The sequence below is a fragment of the Venturia canescens genome, chromosome 3 (genome assembly GCF_019457755.1).
Source record: "Venturia canescens isolate UGA chromosome 3, ASM1945775v1, whole genome shotgun sequence".
Classification (NCBI taxonomy): Eukaryota; Metazoa; Arthropoda; class Insecta; order Hymenoptera; family Ichneumonidae; genus Venturia; species Venturia canescens.
In genome coordinates, this window is record NC_057423.1 from 933,154 (window position 1) to 952,044 (window position 18,891).

Below are 18,891 nucleotides of genomic sequence, written 5' to 3' on the forward strand. Positions count from 1 at the left end.
TTCGAGAGTTTCCGGCGCTGGGAAATCACTGGTCATACACTTTGAAAGGGACTGGAATTTATCAAGGGCTGTATAACTTCTGGAAATGTCTGAACAATTCGGGAGAGAATTGTCGCTTGATTAATCCCATTTATAATGAAATTCGAAAGGGATCCGAAGGGCAGAAATCTCTGTCGCTCCGCAGTACCTAAATAAATTGGTAATGCGTTCTTCGAGAACTTCAATCAAACCTGCTAATCCCTTAGAAGATTAATCAGAGAGATGAAGTACTTCGGGCTGTCTGGAGACTTTATTCGACAAGGACAACTTCTCAAAAGCTACAGAAGACTCGAAAGTGGCCTGTCAAGAAGCTACTTCCGGCGTTGTCTTCGTCATCTTCGTAATGTCCCATCGTATTAATAGTTGAAGAGCGAGCGTCACTTCAAGATGACGTGTGCCAGGCGTCCGGTAAGATTAAGACAGGACCTCACATCCACTCGTTTGAGAATATGCTTCTACGGATTAGTTGTGGCGCCACTCTAGAACCAACCTGCTTCACGTCCTTTCATCTTCAACCGACCGGTTTAGAGCTGGCAAACTTCTTGACAGACGTTCACCAGGCATCAACTTTTTCATGCATTTTAAATCTACTCAATATTAACAGATTTCAAATGACCGTGAACAGTTTAAACCGCCACACTTCTAATACGGTTCGAAGGATAAACCAGAAACACGAAAAACACATCGTTTTATAGAAAGTAATATAACTTGCCAAGCTTCTCTATCAGATAATACAGTTTTCCGCTCGTGAACACGGTTGGTCGAATAAGTTGATTTACTTTTATAGCCCCGAGGCAACTATGCAGTGTTTCTTGGCTTTCGTGGAGCCAGCTGGCCTTTCCTGTAGACGTGGACTGGTCGACGAAGGCAGAAAGACGAATCGAGAAAAAGGAAGCGAGAGGGATAGAAAGAGAGACAAGGATTAGAGTTGTGCATGAGAGAGGGTAGGTTCCGGTAAAGCTCGTCACTGTAAATTAAGACTTTGATTGCTGGGGGAATGTAATAAAACGATTGAGCCCGAGGCGCAAGCTCCACAAATCGAATCAAGAGATTTGAATACATTTCAGTCTAATGGGCAGCGAGGAAGCATTTGGCAGGAAGTTTACTAGACATGAAAAAGACGTTGAGCTGCTACGATCATTATCATCACAATGCACAATCATCCGGAGCATCAGAGTGACAATGAACAAGTCTATTGTACGATGCAAAGATTTACGCGAGTCCTCTTGACCTCACGTCTTTCCAGAACCCGCGATAAATCTTGCGCAGTTGAAAATAATTAAAATCCTCCAGTGGGTATCTGGTCCTCGGTTGGGAACTGGTCCTTTGCAAAAGGTTTGGACTTGTGTGCCATGTGTTGATCCGGTTTGCCAGTTAGTTCTTGAAAACGGCACGAGCGATGCGGGGACGAAACGAGAAACCCGATTAAGTAACCGTAGTAGGGTGCGTACCGGCGGGTGATCTCCGGCTGGCAGAGGATGAGAGAATTGGAGAAATGTATGGCAACGGCATGGACTGTTGTACGTGCTTGGATGAGGCTGGTGGACCACTTCAACCACAAGAAGCCTCCTGCAACAAAACGGATGAGACTGTGGCTGGCTTTTTCGCATTGCCCTCAATAGACGCTCCGGAAGATGGAGAGACTTTGCTTGCTAAACGAGTTTAGGTCTGGTAACGCGGTTAGGCTGATTGGTTGTGCGATTAGGAAGCTATTACCAAAAGAGGGAATGGAGGAAGAAGAAAAAGGAAATGAGAGCGGGAGATGCGGCCAGGCAACAATGAGATTACGTTGCCGCAGGCTGTCACTCTCAATCTGGATTTCCTGATAATCCTTTCGAGCTGACTGTCAATCATTAATCCAAAGCTCTTCCAATACAACTCATCAAACTTTTTCATCATTATACCGTCCATGGTTATCCGACAGCGCGCACCATCGATTCGAGAACAATTGCATCAACGATCATTCTTTCCCCGAACGTTAAACGTCCAGCCAACAATGCCGGAAGACCGTTAACCGATGCAGCCGAGAAAAGAAGATTGGGCGGAGACGATCCCGATTCCTCAGGCCGTCCATCGAGACTCTAGGCGTCTTTGGCAAGGCCCGGTCAGCGGGTGTCCGTCGACTAAATCGTCGCGTAAAAATCCTCACGAGCAAATACGCCTATACGTATAGCCATTGAATCGGAGCCTTTTCTCGCTCGCTTTTACGGATATTTGTACAACACAATTTATTTCGCTGCAGGACTACCACGAGCCTCTAGCACAATATAATAAACGCCCTGGAAGAAGCAAAGCAGCACCGAACGTTTAACTCCGTTGAGCGCGCCTGCTTTTACACGCTTGTCGTCAACTCTCGTCCAGGGTGCTAAGCTACCACGTGACGTACACGTGCGTGTTTGTGTATAAAGTTCAATGGGAAGTCATACGGTCGTGTACACCAGGTATTTGAAAATATCGGCCGTGCGATAATCGATTACGTGCTGAGTGAAAGGAAGAGAAATCATCAGGCTCGAGATCCGGTACATGTATATTGTATTTACCGTTTACAGCGTTCGGCGTACATGATCGCATGGGTGAAATGGCGCGGACTCGGTCGCCCGCGGCTCTTTGTTGGCCGAACAGACGGACGGGTGAGCGATCTGGAAGAATGCACTATAATGTCGTGTTATATTGCCTAGAAGCATCGGAAACTCACCCTCCCTCCGTACAGCCACCGTTCAAATCGATTACCTCCTCCTATACCTACGCTATTATTATTATACTTGCTCAATCGTGAACACATAAAATATACCCACACGTCCGGTGTATTCTGAGCCGCCAGTGTGTGCGCTTCGCTGATATACCCACGGGGGTGCACCACAGTCCCAAACACACGATGCACCCCCCTGGAGTGCATCACCTTTCGTGTTTACACGTACGTGTACTCTTTTTCTTTCGCTCTTTCCGAGGGGAATAAGCCATAAATAAACTTTTTGGACACGCTCGTCTGGAGCTAAACTTGACTAATTGCTCAGACGCACCCTCATCACGAAATCTTGGACTGGGACTCGCGTGCGTCTTTTAAAATATAGACGCAAGTTTCGTTAGTCGTCGTTCACTTAATTCGTCGGGAGAACTGCTGGATCGCATGAATCCGGGGAAAAAAACCTTGCTCGACCTTCCATCGTGGTGCGTCCATGGAAAGTAGAACTGAGGAATTTTCTGTTCGCTATTTTCTGCGAATCCGTCTAAGGTGCGAGAACGTTGGAGACGGTTTTCGCGTGCTCTACATACTTTCCAAAACTCGTGTTACTGGCTGAAATTCTCTCAGTTCCTGGAGACTGTAATCCACGACATCTGCGCGTGTTCTCGCATAGCTAAATTTTTCGTTCGATCGTCTTTTTTCTCTCCTCTCTCTCTCATTCTCTCCATTTGTTAGTTCCATGATAAAGCAAACCGTTGGGGAGACAAATGAGTCGTGACGTCCTATTGTTCGTGGAGTTTTGAGGGCTCGAGCATAGAGCCGCTCTCACAAATAAATTTTCAGGCTGTTATACCGTTGATATATGTCAATGTCATAGTCTTGTACCGGAACTAGTTGAAAAATATATTCTCACAAATTGGCGTGGAACACGTGTGACGGAACCAACCATTCTTTGCTATGTTTATTATTCTTCGGAATGCCACCTTTCCGCGCACTTTCTTGCAACATATTTTGATATGCTTCGATCCAGACAACGCGCAGCCGCTCTATCACTGTAAAATTTTGTGGGAATAAATGTTGAAATACCTTCTCGTTGGCGTCACCATCATAGTCGGGAAAATGCAATTTTTTTCAAAAGCGTCATGATGGAAAAGATTCGTCAGCATAACTTTTTCATGTATGGCATCCTCGAGGACAAAAGCTTTTTAAGGTGTCGTTAACATTGGTTTCGTATGTTTTATGGCTGTCTGAAACATTGGAGAGAAAGGGCAATCGAACATTGCAGTGAACAGGGACTGGGGACTGTGACCTTTGGCTGCAGCGAGAATCACCTCTCGTAGTAATCAACCTAAGCGCTGTGGCGTTCTTTTACGCTTGGCAGACTGCATCAACAAGACTGACAGATATACAGACCCGAGTTTGTACACACTCGAACACTTTTCAGCACAATAAACCCGAAGATCCATTGTTCTTTCTTCTGTTATCTTCAAATTGCAGCAACAACGAAATTTCACACAATGACAGCTAAGACAAAGGAGGCTTAAGTGATGAAAATTCATTCGAAGATTGCGTCTGAGTCGTTCAATCCGGAGGGTTTCTGCCGGATCTGATAGGCCCGAAAAGTGTGAACCTCGCATGACTATATCAGGCACAATGATGAATCGGCTTACGCGATATTTCGATGGAAAAAAATATGCATCATAAAGTTGAAAAGTTTTTTTCGATTCGCCAACGTGCTACTCTGTCTGGCTGACAGTTTTTCAATATGACTACCAACGTCATATTGAATGAAGTTAAAAACCGAATAGAGGATGTGCGTTTTGGTCTAATCGCGAAAAAAGGTTAGATCCTGTCATTAGTTCCGACATGTACGAAGCGTGCGATTGCAAAAAAAAAAAAACTAATTAATCACAGGTATTACAATGGAGACACAGTCGGTGAGGAAGAGGGTAGGAGCTGTATAATGTGTTGCAGCAGATTGTTGTGGTTATATAGAATAGGTAGATAGAAAGAGAGAGGAGGTTGACGTACTACACGACATGGTGGCAGTCTGACAGGCCTGCTGACGACGACACACAAACAAAACCTATTGTATCTCCGGCGCAGTCATCAGTGCGACCTTTGCTTTGTCACGATTAATCGTTTTCTTTCGTTTACACATGAACACACACATAGACACGGAGGGACATGGTACGCGTGTTACATTGCCACAAACAATCAAGCGTCGAGAACGATGTTCGAAAGAAAAAAAAGGAAGATACCTTTCCCCAGCTTTTATACGTCGTTTCAAGTTGTCTATTTCACCCATTCATTTGTTCACGTCAATCAGGAAAGCACGCCGTTACACCGATAATTGCATACCGCCATTTTCAATCTGGAATGAAACATTTCATTATTTTATTCACGAATCCCAAAACTTTCACGTGAAAGAGAATTTCAACGCACTTTTTCGATTGGAATTCACAATTTTTTCGAACCTCTAAAATCCGTTGGAACTGTATGGACCGAAACAGCTCCTGAATCTCGTTTCGTAGTTTTGATTGAAAGCAAATTTTTCTACGTTGATGAAAACTTCGATTGAAATTCACAAAAAATGTTCAAAGGCCACTTGCTCCCAAATCATGTGATCATTTTTGTTTCCTTTTTCTTCGTCCAGGCCTCACGTGCAGGACGCTTACAAAGGGACGTGCAGAAGGGAGAAACAGAAAAGAAAATAAATATGCGTGACCACGAAAGAGAGATGATGCCGTATGGCACATTATGTTCTTCGGGTGACTCAGCTTTTTGCTTTGCTCGATTATCGTACACTAAAACATACACACATAGATATTACGATCTTTCTTTCACGTACAGTTTGCACGATCCCACATTTTCTCATTAATCTTTTTCTCGTGTAATTAATGTCCGGTGGTTTGTTCGTCTGACAGCCGCGGTATATACGAGCAAACCATCTCCTCCTCTTCAACCCCCTTGAACAGTAGGAGGCCGTGAAAGCGAGGATGACTCTCGATATGTACACACTTTGTCAGTGTGAGAGTCCCTTCGTTTTGAGAGATCTCTCTACGTTTTCGTTTCTCTTCTGTTTGGAACACCGCTTGTCAGCTTCCACCGGTCTCCTTTTTTCTTTTCTTCTCACACGATCAACCACTTTTCCTAGCACTCGGGAAATATTACACAATCTTTTTCCAAATTGCGAATTCGCCCCGGGCTCGCTATCTTTCGACGGTCAATTCTTTGCAAAAAAACGTCTGAAGAATGTATTATTGAAATCGATTCAAAATGAATATGTTCGAAAATTGATAAATAAAAATTGTACGAGATTAAAATTAAAAAAGTTATCAAAAATTCTTAATTAAAGAGTTTCGAGTCGTTACTCGAATCTTCAGATCGAGGATATTTGATAGCCCAAATAAGCGAGATTGTCGCAATGTCTCTGTACTTTGATATCCGAAGATACGGAGGTTTAGTACTCGGGGAGGGTTGTAACTCGGAAAATTATGGTCTAGATTGCAACCGATGCTCTCCGAATGAGAACTCTTCGCTTTCGAATTTTATACGATCCATTTATTTGTGAATATATATATAAGAATATAAGTAAATGTGTGTGAGCGTGTGTGGGTGTTTGTATTACTCACGATGTTCAACGAGCTGCGGCATAAAGGAAACGTTTCGCGGTTTATCGTCTCTCCAGTGCCAGATAAAAAGGAATAAAATATTAAGTACAGCTTCACTCCGAATAACCATGAAATTCGCGTCAAACGAGAGTACGAATCTCTTGAGAGAACTAAAAACAAAAATCTAAAAAACATTCGACGACTGTATCTCGTGATATCGGTGTGTACTTAATGCCTACAAGAAGTGAGAGGCTGAAAATAAATGTGAGTATGAGTTTGAAGGCGATTTTTTCAGTATCTCGCGTTTTTTCATGTTGTCATAAAAGGAATCGAAATGTTTTGCTCGTAGAAAGAACCGTGCGGAGAATTTTGGATGAAGTTACGATAACTAATTGATTACACTGAGCTCGTGTATGTAATGATGAAAAATAAATCCGGAAGCTGTGAGTTCAGATATTATCGAAACTGTTTATCGGCGTATTTTTATGAAAAAATTTAATAATGAGTGTAATATAATCGTTTGACAAAACCACAGAGAAATACCTTTCGTAAAGCTTTTCCTCATCATCCTTCGGTATATCGATAACTGCTTTTATTGTCGGAGCAGGAATGAGAATCTGACGAGAAGACAGCGAAGAGAGGGAGAATTCTCATCTCGGCTCAATGATTTATTACGGGCGCGTCCTAATTCTATAATCTTAGAAGGTAATGAGGGTCATTATCGTAATGCTTGTCTTCGAGCCAGGGATGATCCTGATGCTGGGTTTCTCGAACCTGTGATCACTTCTGACGTGAAACGCGACTGAGGCTCTGCTCGTGTATATATAACGGAGTATGGTTTCACGAAGGGCGAATGAGAGAACGGCGGCCTCTTTTCTTCGGCGTCCTCCAGAGGGGTTTAACTTTATCCTCTCCTCTTTTTTCAATTGTTTTTTTCTTTTTCTCTGTTTTTTTACCCGGTTCACCCTCCGTTCGAAATGGTTGCGAGGAGCGCAAGCCACATCGAGGATGATTGCACGTTTATGTGATTCCTGTTATTTTCAATCATTACTAGAACCCTCGGCTCGTCCTTTACCTTTTCCCATGTATTTTATATACCTATGGGCTTTATGTATATACATTTGTATCCCACAGGTATATATAACCCTTGTGCCCCACCACACCCTCCAATCAAGCGGTAATGCTCGTAATCAGCCGCGAAATAATGGTCCTGCACACCACTCTTCGCATCTACTTTTCTCTTTCTCTCTTTCCCCATTCTTCGCGTGTGCCTCTTTCGCCTGTTGCATTGTTTCAAAAGTAAGCAGTTTCCTTTGTCCCTCAACACTTTGTATAATGTTATATTAGCTGATTCAGCAATACCAGTATACGGAGGGAAATATAAGTGCAGTTTTTTATGACGTCCAAGAGAATCTGGGCTTGAATGAAACGAGGCGAAATACATTCGTGCTCGAAACAGGATTGTTTCGAGCTCTTTCTCTCCGATCGAATGAAAATTTACTGTTAAAGCGTGGGAGCTCCGATTGTGGGGCTATTGTTTCGATGGATATTACGGACAATCACGATACAATCAATCTTATCATTTTTTAATATATGCTTTTCTAACCTGACCGAGCGTGTTCGCAATAAAGTTGTGCTTTATTGAATGATTCATAGAATCATTTCCGCGCCTCTTCTCGATGAAGCAGCCTTTCCCTTGGTAAAACCGTTTTCATGATGTTTTTGAATTTGTTTTATTCTCTCTCGAGCTAAATAGAGCGATGAAATGAGCGTGTATTTAATCTCTTGAAAAATCACTTTTACACTCGAACTTCGAACGTAATTTAATCAAATATTTTGTTGCATAGAACAAACTCGCTACAGGTGCAATTTCAAAGTTTCACAAGGAAAATGTATTTCACAAGTTTCCAGGAACAGCATTGCGTTAATTCATTCGTGTTTCACAAATCACTCAACGGGAAAATCGACAGCCTTTCAGCCCACTCCGCCGATCTTCTTATTTTCTTCATTTTTTTTTTTTACTCGAATCGTGTATTTTTCTCTGATCGTTGGCGCAGCGAGCAGGAACTCTGAACGTTGCTTCGCAAAATTACGGTGATTACACAAATCTCGTTACGGAGGCGGGTGTAATTTGAGCGCTTACGCCCGACTCTCAAAGCGAGGGATTGATGAAGGCGCGATAGACATCAACGCAGTCTTATGTCGGATAGTTTTTCTCAGAACTTATCAATGTGTAACGAGAAAAATATACCCCAAGAATCGTCATTACACTCACTAACGTGCTCATTTATTTTTTTATTCCTTTCAAATGTATATTTTTCTCATCATTGTGTTGCTTTTATACCTTTTTCATGTACGCACTACATCATTATTTTCAATAACTAGAGCAGTAAATTCGCTGCTGCGAATATGCGAATTCCACACTTCCAGTTCAGCCAATCATAGAAAAGATCGCGAACGACATTTTCTTTTTGGACAACCGCCCTTAAATATTTTTCGTACTCCAAGTTCTGGACTGCTTCGCGAAAAGAAACAATTTTCATGAACCTCATTACCGATCGAAAGGAATTTATTTAAATTATTATGTTCGGAATTTCTTTATCATTGACGATAAACCATGTTATCGTTATTATTCTGTATTATTAATCAGAGGTTCAGTACAAATAATTTGGTCTTATTCATTATTTAGTTAAAGTAAAACAATACTAGAATTATTATTATCACAATTGAATCATTACATCCTCGGATATAATTTAAAATGGATTATTAATAGAAACCAAACTCTTATAATAGATGGGATGATTCAAATAATTAACTTCATTCATTTAATTCATAATTAACTTTACGAGATTAACAAGTTGAATGATGCTTAAATTATTGAATTTTAATTCGTTCATTTATCTACCAAAAATTTATTATTATCGACATTATCATCAAGAACTTCCTATGAATACAGTAAATACATTCGGATATAAAAATATTCGTAAATAACATCCAAAACAGATACCCTCAATAGGATGAATCAATCCTCCAACCTTTTTCTCCCAACAACTCAAACTAAGGCTTCGGCTATTTGTCAAGTTGTCCTTAATATCGTTCCGATCATAACTACCAAATAATTAATCATACTAATTTCTTTATTGAATTTTCACTAATCATGTTTTCATTAAACAGGCTGAAGACAGAGAATAAAGAGATGTAAACATGAGTTGAATCACCCTTTTGGAGTCTGTTTCATCTCGACATTTTTTCACGTATTGGTTGTATAATATTATATGTTGCTTTTAACCAAACCCAACAGAACCAGACAAAATCACTCGGTTCATTACACATATTACGTAAATTATTTTACCTCTGCAAGAATATATTGTTGCTAAATAGGCTCCGCAAATCCAATAATTGATCGTAGAAAACGAAGAATAAACAGACATGAATATTGTAATGACAAATTTAATTCTATGGAATAGCAAAAGGGCATGTACGGGGAATAAATAATACAAAACGGTTAATTATACTGGGAGGGGAAAATGTAGAGGGGCCTGTTTGCAGTGGCGGTTGCGAGTACATTCTACAAGTCTGATATCTCCCGACGGGGTTCTTGATGATGGTGCGAAATCCGATGGTGATTGACATAAAACTGTCAGCGTAATGCAGATCTTTCGAAAAAAAGTTCTTACGGTTCTTGCTTTTTTTTTGTATTTTTGTCGTTGAATTTGATTTATTCATTTTTATAGCTTTCACATGCATCCTGCTGTTGATTTTACCGTTTTTCCAAGTATTTTCTTTAAATTTTCAACTCGTTCGCAGTATCATCATGTTTTCTCGTCTCTTGCACTTTTAGCCTTTAGCACTTTAGCACCCTCCATTTTATTTTGTTTTCATATCTCATTTTTTATTCTTTTGATCTTTTCTCTCCGGCGTCGATATTTTCGCTCGGGATCTAAACTTTCGATGTGAATAGAAGGCCACACCGGTAAATAAAAGTGCGAGGAAAGAAGAGCTCGAAGGCGTTCCGGGCGCCACGGGAGCAGTTGCCATTTCCACAGTCTCACCTCTGTGCACACCGCGCAACTGTGCATCTCGACACATTTTCCATCCTACTTTACACAGCAGAATCTTCCCATCGAGAATAGATTCTCGGTGCAGTGGATCGTGTGCGAAGCACTTTTCCTTCGCTTCTTTCACCCCATTTTCGCATTCTTATTACCATCACAAGCAGCGGATAAATGGCAAGTATTCAGATGTGTTTCAGCGTTTTAAAATACCCCTTGATTCGACGTGTTCCAGCATATTGTCTGCAGGGGGAAAAAAGTTTTTACAAGCACATGCAGCCTCGCGTAGACGGTTCTCGAAATCATCATGCAGCTATAGCAATAGGAAAATAATTCTGTCGGAGATATATATCGAGTGAATTGAGGAAACCGCCGGAAAGAGAAACCGTAATTTTCCAGCTTTTATATCCACTCCGAATCCATGCTCCAAGCTCATCCAAAGGAGTCTTCACTGACAAACGAAATTCCGAATTATTGCCCGCTCGATTTGCCTCCGGAAGAACTTAAACACGTACAAGAAGCCTGGTATACCGTTTGCCGACGTTAAGGCTCATACAACTCGGGCAAACACATCCAGAAATAACGTATACATACACGTTTCGAGCGTAGCCCAACGTTGTTGTTAACGGCGAGAGCGAGAGTACGTGCGCTATTACTTCGGATTGAAATACAGCCAATGTGTTTTCTCCTCTGTACGGCAACGGTGTACCTCTTTGCCGAAAGTTTACGAGGATTTCGCCGGCGGAGGTTTTGCGCGAACGGGAAGAGAGAACCTGCTCCCGTCATTTCGCCCTCGAAAGATAGCTGCGACAGCTATTTAACATTCCGCCTCATTTCCTGTCGAGCCCTTTCACACCCTCTGAACTGAGCACCTATATATCTATAAAATATACCAAGATTATATACATATATAATATACATTGAGGTTGTTCGCGCCGCAGCACCGATGTACTTTATATATACAAACGTAACAGTTTGTGCTCCCTCGTGATCCTCTTCTCTTCTCGTTACACCAACACGTGCACACTCGCACAGCTCAGAACGCCGAGAAAGCGCGGGCACGGCCCCCGCGATGCGAAAATTGCCTCGCCAGGAATTATTGACTATAAATTACTTGTCGCTACCCCATGGCCTCTTGGAACGCGCTCGTTTCCCCGTTACTCATTCCAACAACGCGCCACAGCCGCGAGCAAGAGAAAATACACACTCGTAACGAATGTATGTGGAGGCGAGATCTCGTCCCGAGTGCACTTTCGACACGTCCCTGACCCTGGCTCTTATTCATTCAACGCTTTTTAATTTCATCATCCAACCCTGGTCCCGATGCTCCTGGATTCGCGAGATTTTTTTTCCGGTATATTTTTCAAGAATTTCAGCCATTTTTTCGGTATTTTCGGCTTCGGATTTGTCGCTTTTTTTTCTTCATTCATTTTATTTTTCCACAATTTTTTAGGCACTCTTTCAATCATCCTTATTTTCGACATCATGATCATTCGTTTTGTTTCACGACCGTTTCGAAAATTTGATTTCATTTTGAACAAAGCTTTGTTTGGCAAAGTGTCTCGATCACACGGAAATGCTTGGTTGCCTCTTATTTTCACGATTTTTGGCGAAGCGAAAACGCATTTTCTCTGCTCGGCAATCGAACCTGAACTAAAACTCACTCGTATAGATATACACACCGAGAAAGACGAATTGCTGCGATTTACATTTTATTGCGAGCCGGCGCGAAGACGTACTAGCGTGGAACCTCCCGAGCATCTCTGGTATGTATCAGAATCATCCCCCTCTCTCTTCGTCTCTCGTCTTTGATATTTTTTCACACAAAAAAGGTCCGATCGAATTTGTACTTCCTGGGTTCGAGCAAACTGGCTTTTTTCATTACTCGCCGCTCACTATTCATCGAATGATACACGGAGATAATTTCATCGACTGCGATGAGAAAATGTAAAAATTATGATCAACAAATTCGGGTAAAGAATTCCCGCGAGACTTCAAACACAAGCTCGGTGTCTATCGAATTTACTTCACAAATATATTCTCCCGGTGAGATATACATGAGTCGGCCGGATTTGGAGGATTGATCGAGAGGGCACGGTAGCGATTGGCATTATTTATGGATTCGTTCACTGCGGACCTTTCAAACTTATGTGCGGCCTCTTCGCCATCGGGTCACATAAATTTCACGTCCTGATATTCCACTTCCTTTTCGCTCATCATTTATTCTCATTCTTTCCTCGTATAAACGTGCCATTTGTGCATTCGCTCTGCGTGTGTAGAAAAATACAGCATACGTCGAGACAACCCTCAAATGAATTGAAATATTTCCGATACCAAAATGAACACAAAATTGTTTAAAATAATTGAGTGAATCCGAATATAGCTCAAAAGTTTTTTTTTTCATAAAGTTAATTTATATTTAAATATTGGCGAAAAGCTGTTGGATTTTGAACAATCTTATATCATGCCATTCGGAGATCCGAAAATACTCCTTGCAAAGGAGGCCCAACGGATTGAAAAACTGTAAAACGATGCACGATTTCATCGACCAAATTCGCGTTCCATTCCTATTTTTAAGTGATAGCATATACAATTTGTCTTTGCTCAATGAATTCTAGTAAATGTTTATGAAAAATGTGTCAAACTTCGAAGCGTATTTCAAGGAATTCTTGCATATGAGTTTGTATGCTTCGCAGCCATTACAAATTGAGGAATGTAGAGAACGGTTCATTGCAAATAAAAGTACAAGCCTGGCGCACCGGTATAAGTATCCGTGGCACGTGATAAAGAACGAGTGAGAAAGAAAGGCTGAATCGAAGAAGGAAGTTCTGAGAAAGACGAAGTAGCCGAATCGAGATAGGAAATCGAAGCGGTTATGTAGCATGTCAGAGGAGGATGGAGAGGAAGGGGAGGGGTAATCGAGTGTAATTTGTTATTACGAGTCATTACCGCGTGTTAGTGGGACGGTAGAGTGGGCCGATGGCGTTGTGCACGCGGCTCGCTCCTGCTGATGTATGGCACGGCTTTGTGCGGCCAGTCCGAGGGCGCTTTGTCAAGAAGACTCGTTTCGCCGTACCGCAAACTTATTTTCTCTCTTTTCTCGTATAAGAGCATTGTTGTGTTTTTTTTCGTGTTTTTTTTCGATAAATCGTTACGAGCATCTCATTTTTAATGTTTATCTGTTTAAACAGCAGCAAAAACGATTCCTTGTCATCGAGACGAATAAAATATCGAAAAAACATCATAAAAATGAACGAGGGAAGAAAGTATTTTGCGGATTTTTATATGATTTATTTGAAACTAAATGTCAATATCAGTTCTTGTGATTTAAACAAGAAAAAAAAAGATCGAACGACGAGGAAACATTTTGTTGCGTCAAAAAGTAAAGTAGGAAACAACAATTGGCGTTGGTTGTAAAGAAATGAATGATTGTAAAAATCCTCTTTTGTTGAATGGAGCAAGAAGAATATTAAAAGCAAAGTCAGAACAATGCAGATTCAAAATTGCGTTAAGCGAATTCCGCGATTTAGGATGGTCGATTATATGCGGAACAAGAGGGAAATCCACGATCGCAAAGTCGAGTGAAGAGATCGTGTAACACGGGATTCCCGTTGGAGGGTGTCTCCGGGAGGTGTTTTATCCGATCAAGATCCACGCGCAGGGTATATTCACTGGAATAATGTACCACCTCGTGTTTGAACAAAAGTGTGTGTGTGTTTGTGTGTTTGGCACAGGATGGACGGGGCGGTATTTTACACAGACAGAAAAAAGGAGTTCTCGATGGTGACACGGGCGGTCCTGGGGCTTGCTGTGCGAGCCGTGTCTCGGAGAAGCCATAGAAACGTAAGAAACGCGATGAAGATACGCGGCAAGCGACGAGAGAGCGAGAGAAGGAGAGAAAAACGAAGAAAAGGGGAGTAAAGGTGACTCACGAACACAAGTGAAGCAGAGAGAAAGAGAGAGAGAGAGATTTGGCGCTTTGGTTCTTTCGAAGCGATGAAAGCGTCGCGCTGCCCAGCAGGAGTCGACATCTTTCGCCTTTTTTTTCGTGTACGCGCGCTTCTTTCTCTTCTTCTTTTCCGAGGTAAAAGGTGCCGAGAGAGAAAAGGGAATCGCGCGTGGGCGGCCAAACAACGCTAAGTTGTGGGTCCAGAGTTTATAGAGAGCGGGCAAGGATGCGAAAGAATAAGATGGAGGGAGCGAGGAAACGAGAAGAGAAAGATAAATACGATATAGGTAAGCGTCGAGGGCTCCTCGCCCTGGGTGGCGAGGTCTCTCTATCCTCCTACCGTATCTCACCATGACCAGCAACCCAACCAGCCCGTATATGCATACATACACATTCGTAAGTAGGAGAAAATGAGGGAAAATGAGACAGAAGATACAACATTCGGGCTCTGGTTCTGCAAAAACGGATTTACTATTTCTTCCGCTCGAAAAACTCATTGAAAAAACGCAGATCATTCATTTAACAAATCAAGCGGGGCTTTAATTCAGTTGCTCGGAGAAGGGAAATTATGAGGACATCCAGCAGGTGTTCTTAAACCTCCCATTTGTCCGAATGATCCATTCTACCCCGCTTTCCCCCCACGCAAGTATACTTCCACCAACACATCGTCGTTCCTTCCCTTCTCTTTCTTTCAGTCTCAAATATACGGTCCAGCAAGGTATTATGATAATGCCACATTATCTATGCGTCGTATCGACTTGTCGAGTTATTGTTGCTGCTTACCCCGTCGACGCTACCGAGCCGCGCACGATCCCGACAATGCACAAATACAATAGCGCACGCGAGCTCCACCGGCCAACGGCTCTTAACGTGCTTTACCTTCGGCTTGCCTCCGGCTTCCTCGCCTTCCTCGCCCACATTGTCACAGTCACACACCGTTCCACTCTGCTCAACAATACCAATGATAAATACCTCCGAACTGTATTCGCGAGGATTCGAGCTTACCAAAGCCCACGACTCTTTCTTCCTGTACTCGCCAGTTTTATTGCACTTCCAAGGATTTTTTTCGATGCGAATTTTTTGTACTCTGAACACGAGCTGTTCGGAGGATATTTTGTTATGAGGTTTCTTCGAGATATTCTTGCTCAGGCGAATTATTATTTTATTAACTTCTTCACAGTCAACACTGCTGCGTTGATTGGGAGAACCACTGTTGCGTCTGACCACTACAGGCCCTAACTACTTGCGCGTATATACCCAAATGTATGTTTTCACCGGAGCTCGATCGTCGAATCCAGAGAAGACGAGATTACCGATATCACAACTGGTACCGGATCGAAAAAAAAACAAACAAGTGAGATACCTTCGTGGACCAGGGGGATCGAGGAAACACGTACATTGTTTTGTTGTTTTTCTCGTTTGCCTTTTTTCTTCTTTTCAATTGGAAAGAGTTTTGCCAATCCGCCACGCTCGCATACAACGTTTGTATCTGATCCTGTAAAGTTTCTGTACACTCCCCAGCGCACCCGCGACAGTCTTACGTTCTTTTTCATTTTTATTTATATCTCTTGCTCTTTTTCCTCCCCCCACTTTCTTTTAGTCTCTTTTACTCTCGATCTTCTCTTCACTCCCTCATCCTCGTGTTTCCTCTTTATCTCAGCACATTATGCAGTGCGTGTCCAGCATATCACGTTCGCGATACAAACGGGTAACGCTCATTTACCCAACTACCAACTATCTCTCGCTCCCCCAGCCCATACTTCGAGGCAACAGACGAGTCCTTTTCTCCTTTTCTCCGAGACTTCTACGGGAATGAAGGCCAAATGACCTCCGCTACAATGTATTCGATCTTCAACATCCCTCAATTACTCTTTCCAGCTTATATTCGATCGCAGATTTTTCTAGAAAGTCTGTTTCCTGTCTGCTATTCAAAGGTTAACTCTTAGAATTATGGAATTGCCAAAGACCTGTATGCCGCAAAATATTTTCTGGATCATCATTTTCAACGCTACGAGAAATTTTCTTAGCACTCGACTCAACGTCGCCCGTTAATTCTCGGCGAGGGTTTTCTCGTTATCAAGGCTACCCTCGACGATCGTAGGGATCGCCGTTTTTGTCCTCGGAGCCATTATCTCGTGTGGTAGCAGACACTCGTGTACGTATACGCCGAAGTTTAACACTGGAAGCGACGAGTGAATAACGGCTTTAATGAAAAGTTTAAAGCTTCGAGTCCGCGGCTGGATATAACATCAATAAATCGTTACTTCCCCGTCTCTCGTTCACACGATCTTTCTTCTGCATATATTTACAAGCTTCTGTCTCTATACTCCTCCCCTTTATGCAATATTCGTGTAGAGAAGAACGGAGCAAAATGGCACACGGGAAGAACTTTCCGTTCGTTATTCCAGGTCTACTGTCGACTCGATGAAAATGATTATTTTTCAATCGGTAAGAAATTGTGGAATTCAAAAAATCCATTTTTTGAGTGCTCAAAAAAATGGCCCTGTTCTTCTTTCAAGTCTCATTCCATTATCTTATTTTCGCCCCGTCCACTCCCTCAGATTACCAACCTTTCCTCGTTGGTGCAACCCCATTAATTGTAAAATATTTATCGACGTGGATATTGCTACTGATTTACGTGCCAATGATACGTTGGCTCGAATTAACAAGTTCGCCAACAGCTCTCAGTTTCTCAGACTCACGTATTTCTCTGTGTATTTAGCAAATTGTGGATTTTTAGAAGAAGTAAAAGTAGGGACACTCTAATTCATGGTACGAGCCGAGGAATTCGGGGAAAAAAAGATCTACGGGATGTGCCGTGGCAGCCGAGTCGCGACTTGGTAACGTTTTTCATGTGCTCGAGAAGTAAAAAGGATCTGCTTTGGATTTTTTCCCAAGTGGCTTTTGAGTACACGCTAAAAATGCAGATTTTGTAGACATAAACGTATATTGGGAGACGATATGCCCGGAGGGTACGGCAACGTAAAATACCGAGGACGAGTTAAGAGAGAAAATAAAAGAGAAGGGAGAGCAGCGCGCCCAAAAAGAAAGTCACAAGAGAACCGAGCGATAGGCGGGCATGGAGAAATTACGAGGGGTAATTGGTGGTTACGGCGCGCTGCCATCTCGCTGCTCGACACCTTGTCAGGCCTACGGCCGTACATCACTCGGTTCCGCGCGCGGTTCTCAAACGATGAGAAAAAGAAAGGAAGGAGACGAGAGACGCGGATGGAGGTGCAATTCGCTTTGCTCTTTCATCCTCGAGAGCCAATGTTAGTTATGGCCGTATGCATATCGCTATTCAGGCTGTTGAATATCAAAAAGGTAGATCCCATGTCGTTCTCTGTACTCGTCGCATAATGTTATCGCTCTTCCAACTTACATCGGTGGGTATTTACGAGGAGTATCAAAATTCCGCATTGGAAAGGTCTTCGGTCGCTGCGTCGTAAAATTCTGAAGAGAAAAGGCTTCAATCATTTTTCTGTGCGATGCACGCTTGATGGGAAAATGGAGCGCAAACGTAAGGAGTGGGGGCGAGTCTGGGCACCGGGATAGGTTGTCTGTACTTCCCCCTCCGCGTATTGTAGGATTCACCGGATTGGTGCAGTACCAATTAACGGATACTGAAGCAACTATTCGTTGGAGAAGAAAACACTTAAGGCTTTTCTCTTCAGAATTTATTCACTTATTATATCTTCCACCCGAGATCGATGCAATGTTCGAAAAATCCGATAAGATACAAGTCAATATCTATCCATGGATTTACGTTATTTTTAGTTTTTTCTGCGATTTTTGTGCCTTCGACGTTTTTACTGCGGGCTGATATACCTTTGATGTATACAGAACTTGGCAAGTGTATGTTCTCGAAGATGCAGCATCTCGTCGCATATTTCTCTTTCAGGCACGAGTCTCGCGTGAACGGTGCTCGCTCTCTTTTCTGATTTACGAGGAGTAATTGCACGTGGTGGAGAGCAACATCATCGCCTTTCCTTCTTCCCCTCTCGCTCGCTCTCCGGGTCCGCAATATCTCGATAATTGCCCCCGACGGCGGGCAAAACGTTATCCCTTGACTAAACCGATGCCACCGAATGATGCACGAGGGGGAATCAACCTCGGACGGTAGCACCAAAGATTCGTCTCGATGAGACGAGAGATCTTTTTTAAATCGTTCCTTCATCTCACCTCGCCCAAGCCTTCGTTTTGCCCTCTCTCGTAAATTGAGCCAGTTCTCGTGATGCTCCTCTTCCCTTCTCGAAGATAGACATAATGTGCTCGCAAAAGATATAGTTAAGGGGGCCTGACTGTATATTTATTGCCGCGAGCTCTCGAGCAAGGCAAAATTTTATTTTATGGCTGAATAATTGTTGGGGATTACCTCCGGCCAGAAAAGCAACAATTTTTCTCTGTACCTAAAATCAAAGTCGACTATTAATGATTATTTATCGTTAGCTCAGAACGAGAATAAATCAATCCATAATTCTTCAATTCGAATGCAAACAAGTGTATTTTAAAAATCCTCAAGATATTCGCGAGACTGTTTTGAAGTGGATCAGT